Source organism: Anomalospiza imberbis, chromosome 20 (genome assembly GCF_031753505.1).
Source record: "Anomalospiza imberbis isolate Cuckoo-Finch-1a 21T00152 chromosome 20, ASM3175350v1, whole genome shotgun sequence".
Classification (NCBI taxonomy): domain Eukaryota; kingdom Metazoa; phylum Chordata; class Aves; order Passeriformes; family Viduidae; genus Anomalospiza; species Anomalospiza imberbis.
Genome location: NC_089700.1, coordinates 5,536,360 through 5,542,009, shown reverse-complemented (window position 1 = coordinate 5,542,009; position 5,650 = coordinate 5,536,360).

Below are 5,650 nucleotides of genomic sequence, written 5' to 3'. Positions count from 1 at the left end.
GTGTGGTCAGATAACTTCTCTTCTTCAAGCAGAAACATGATATTGCTCTTTCATGTAAATTTATGGGAGAAGTTATGATTTCATCCTATATCCTAATAAGGATTCAGCCTTAGCTTTTAAAAGGAGAACCTTGTTTGTGCTGGAGTTTTGTGCCTGTTATTTTATCATAATTTAAAATCAAACCAGTCAGAAACTAAATTATTTCCTGCTGAGAAACATGCAAAATCTCCCTTTATTCCTATATCCTCTTTACCGCTGGCATCTTGTATTAATAGAGTTTAGATGGAGAACTTAACATCCATGTTTTCTCCTTTTAAAGTCTCTCCTTTGATCTAGTCATCCATCCAGGAGATTGCTTTGATCCTTGCAGTTTTGCTAATTCCAAATACTCAATTATGCTTATCTAGTCCTGGAGGATCCCAGTGTTTCAAGCTGTCCCTCATCCACTGCTGGTTTACCAACACAGCCCAGCTTTAATCAAAAGGAACTTCTTCTCTCCCAGAGCACTGCAGGCTACAGACTCATCTGCCAGCCTCAAAAACCCAGGAGAGCCTGTTTTTCATTCCTGGCCACATCGCAGGGAAGCAGGAGAGAGAACAGGCTGTGAGAGAAGGGCATCTCATGTGCTGAACAGTGAGGTCGGGGAGCAAGTGGAGGAGTCCAGGAAGGAATGGTCACACAGAGGAACAGAGCTCAGGGCTTTCACAGAGCTCCTTGGGCTGGGAGCCTGTCAGGTCACCCAATCATGCTGCTCTTCTCTCTCTTCCTCCACACTTCAGTCACTCAGAAGCCATGAACCAAGGGGATGGGAGAAACTGGACGTCACAGGCCTTGAGGGAGCTGAACTGAATGGGAAAGCAGCAGAAATGAGGAGCAGTTCTCCAAAAGCAGAACCATCTTCCCAACCCATCAACCACAAGGAGACTGAGCTGAGCCTGATCCCAAGCCTGTCTGCTGCTTGTTTTAAAAGTCTTCTCCCTTACAATATCATTATGCCACGTGAATGAAGGTTATCTAAATCCTGCATGATCTCTCCCCCAGGGAGCAGGGAGGGAGGCAGAAGAGGAGAATGACATTATTTCATGATGGGATCTGAAGTAGTAGGGGATTTCCTTTCAGCTTCCAGAGGACTGAAACAAATTGAGATGCATCATCCTAATGCTTCACTGCTCGGTATTTTGACACGACATTACTGCTTAGCACCTGAAACTCATCTGATGAAAGATGTGAACACAGCCCAGTTTTCCTCTCTGCTACCAACTCCTTCTGTGCCATTCCTCATTCTCAGACTAACAAAGAAATTAAAATATTTTCTAACACGTTAAAGAGTGATAGGGAAAAAATACAAAAGGAAGAAGATAAAATCTGAAGAGGCAGCAAGTGGCCACAACTGAAGTACAGCACTGAAATAATTATCTTGCTGTAAGAGCCCAGGCAAGGCTGCTGGAGGGGCAAATTTCTCCCATCAGAAAGTGAGTGCAGGTTCCCTTCCCTCCTCATATAAACGTTTTTATATACCTTATATAAAGGCATTTCTGTTCTTGCAAACTGAAGGCTCAAGTGGCAGTTTCTTGCAAAAGCTTCTCCTACCACCAGCACAAGGAAGAAATAATGGCTGAGAATATTGGTTTAGCACCACTCTGACACTTCCAAGAGGCAGGTTACACATGGAAGGCAGGAGACAAGCTGCTGAATTGCCCTTTTCTATCCCTCAGCAGCAAAGCAAACAACGATTTTTCATGTTTTGCTTCAAACAAGATTGACAACACCAGGGCAGCCCCAACAACACGATGTCTGTAAGTTAGCTGAGAGATGAGAGAGGATTTTATTTTGCCAATCTGCCCTAAGGAGAACTTTGCAGGAGTTCTCAGTAGTTCAGACAAGTGGGTGACTGAGATTCAGTGTCTGCCCTCGCAGGGTGAGCCGGGATGCCAAAATGGGGTGCAAAAAAAGCCCTGCAGTGGGAAAAGAACCCTGTTAGTGCTGCTGTGTTCACAACCCTGTTACAGTGCTCCCCTGGAAACCCTGCCAGGAAAGTTGTAGCAGTGGAAAAGGAGAGTAGGTGGCAAGTGGAGGAGCTTTTCTGAAGTTGGCTTTCTCTGCCACACTGCAAAGTTCTCGTGCAGGCAGAGTTTGATCCCTGCAGAACTTCAGTGGCCACCAGTAGCTGAAGTTTCAGGCAGGGTCTCTGAAATCTGCCAGCAGAACTGTGTTTGGCACACTGACTCTCTGCTTCAAAGCTGCAGCCTTCTTAACCAGCTTTTCCAAGTTGAATTACTCACCTGACATTTGATAAATCTCAGTTAACTCCTTTTTGTTGTAAGGGAGAACCTGTAAAATTCATTCTTCTTTGTATTACAGAAATTCCCACTGAGCCCTCCTCTGGAAAAGCTGAGCACTGTGTTTATGCTGCAAGAGGGCAGCACAAACAGGGCACCTTCCTGCCCTGACAGATTTGAGACCACCAGTCCTAAATCTGAGATCTGCCTGTTAGATGTTTCTCAGATTTAACCATCAGTGCTTTGCCTGAGATTAATCAAAAGATTGTTTGTAAACTCAGCATGGTGCGAGTTTAAGCTCCCAAAATCATTAAGCATTTAGAAAAGGGGTTTTTATAACATTTTAAGTAACAGGCCTGATAACAAAGTTACACTTTTTGTGACTGACTAACAGTGAACAACTCCCACTATTGTCTCAGCACTTCAGTTTCCAAAATCTATGTGTTACTGTAATGCCTGGCTCGCTAGGTGAGCCAGATACATTCCAGATTGTTCACTAAGAGTTCATCTTAATCTGAAGAAAGATGTCTCAGTATGTGATTCTCCAGACATTGCACTGAATTCCATTTAAAATTGTGAATTACAGTACCTCACTTTTCTGTCCTTGAAACATTTGTCTGCACAGGTGGGGCACCTTTGGTGGAATGGGGTGAAAACAGAGGGAAAATGGAAGTGTATAGAGGTCATGCATCTTGGAAAAAAAAGTGGGAGGAAAAGAAGGAATTGGGAGAAGGTGCCATGGAAATACAAATGGTTCAAATCTCATTTCTTTGCATAGAATATAAGCATCAGACAAGTGACATATGTGGTCTGAACCAAATGCAAACACCCAACATGCTCCATCTGCACAAGCAAACAATCCAAGCATATTTGGGATGATAGATGCAGGACTGCCAGGTATTTATCACATAACTGTCTGGAGATTTGACTAGCAGCTAATCAGGAGCACTGCTAAAAAGCACCTGCCTCGGAGCACGGGAATTTTGAGGCTCATACTCAGGAAGCTGCCCAGATTCAAAAGCTGCTGCATTTGATTTTCACACCTGTTTTACCATTACTTAGAAGACAGCCAGTCCCAAGCCACTTGACATTTGCTCTGAGAAGCCTGAGCAAACAGCCAAGGCTGGATCAGGGCATCTCTGCAGGGTGAGCTAACAAAAAAAATGGACAAACATGTCAAGCCAAAAGCCAGAAACTCTGGGAAGTGCACTGGGAGAGGCTGCAGCTCTTAATAGATGGAGGGAGAGAGGCTGTGAGTGCTTCACGTGGAGCACAGCCCTGGCAGAGGGCTCCATATCATGGCACCTCCCATGTGGGAGGGATGGCTCTGCAGGAAAAGGACACGGCAACAGGGGGAAATTGGAAATTTAGCTCTCCTAAGCATCTAGCACTCCTCTGAAGATGTGATGTGCACAGCTGCCACGTGCACATCCTCCCAAAGCAGCAGCTTCCCAGCTGGATTTGGCTGTGCAGATGGAGAGCGTGGGGTTTATATTACAGAGCAGAGACTCCTCACAGCTCTGTTAGAAATGCAGCCTGACCTCTGTTCTAAAGCACTTTAGGGAATCTTTGTCCCAGAGCTTGAGGAAAAGGTAGAGCTATAAATTAAAATTGCATTAGTAGTTTCTTTGGTGGTCTGCAGAGCAGGCAGGAGAGGGAGGTTGGAAATTTTCTTTGCATTTAGAAGGAGTTGTAGCCCCAAATTATATGCAAGGCTTTAGCACGGAAACACATATCCACTAAAAAAATTTAAAATCATGTTTAAACACTGTATTGCTCAATAGAGAAGAAATGGCATTACTGAAAAACCTGGTGCATTAATTGCTCTTTCTAGCACTGGTGGAATCCTCTGTGTCTTTGATATCTACATAAAAGCATGAACCTCTCCTTCTTCCTGAAATAATTCTTTCAATGCCATTTCAGATACATGAAATGTACAAAATTTGGGCACTTTCCCTTGTAGCTGCACTATTTCCAGGTGATTTCTTGTTCGTGCTTAGAGAGCTTTGATCTACTTTTAGTTTAAAATCAAGTTATATTCCAGACATTGGTTTTATACTGAGAGGGTAGTCAGAAATTAATCCATAGACACACTATTTTACTGCTTTTGCACTGTATTTCCAGTTTTAATGCTAGATTGTTTTGATGGAAGGTAGCAATCATTTAAACATTAAGAACAGTCATCTTGGGGACACAGTTGTCAGATTTAAGGATCAGAAATTATATAGGCAGCTGTAAAAGGATAGGAAGTGAATAGATCAATATTACGAGGTCCAGTAATTCTTTGAAGTATTGAAGTGAAATGGGGGAACAGTTTGCAAGAACAACTTGATGATTTCAGTTATGCAGCAGCTCCAGGGACAGGTGAGAAGCAGGTAACAACCTCTGTAGGGTCCTAAAAGGGTAAAGGACACCTTGATCAAACAGGGTTTTGCCCTGAAGCAAGGACAGGCTGAGGAGGACTTGCAGAAGGATCCCACTGTGAGTGGAAAGCAGAACAGCCCTGGCAGCCACTCCATCTGCAGGAAAGTCCCAGCAGTGGTAGGGAAAGAACCCTGACATTACCCAACCCTTTGGAGGGTCCTGGCAGCACCCTCCACGTCTCTCTTTACATGCAGGCAGTGAGCAATCCATCAGTGAATGAATCCTCCATTTCCAGCACACAGTTCAGCATGTTTATGAGCAAAGCCCTGAGCACACACTGACATTCTGCTCCATACCAGTCCTGAGAGAATCTGGCACGGTTTGGAAGCATTTGGTCAATGGCTTTTCGGGGCTGGTTCTGCATGCAGAGGAGGAAGGAGCAGCCCAACACAGTAACTACAACACGGGAGAGAGAGAAATGGAGCTAGAAACAAGTTTCAAAGGATGGCCTTGCAAATAAGACTGGATACTTGAAAGAAATAGAACTATGAAAAATGCATTGTAGTGGGACCCACATGGGGTAATTTTAGATAATTGGCTTTAAGGCATTTACAACAAGTTGGAGCAAAAGCTGATAGGCCAAGAAATGCTTATAATGTATTGTAATTAGGAAACAGTTGGCTTCTGATTGTGGTGGTGTGGATTATAACATCTGTATTGTCTCATCCTTCTCATGAGATTGAAAACAGAATAAAAGTTTTTAAAATGCCTCTCAGCTGCCCCATTTGCCCATCTCTTGGTCAGAAAAGGGCTTAATCCAACATGTGGATATCTGAAAGCAAGCCCAGGATGCCACAACCCCACCAGCTTGGAAATCTGCTGGGAATTCAAATTAATTCAGATGGAAGACAGCTCACAGAGAAATGCAGAGAGTCAGAGCAGACCAAAGCTCAGCTAAAAAAGTTTCCTTTTCCAAAGTTTCCTATTCCACTTTGAATTCCAAGCAC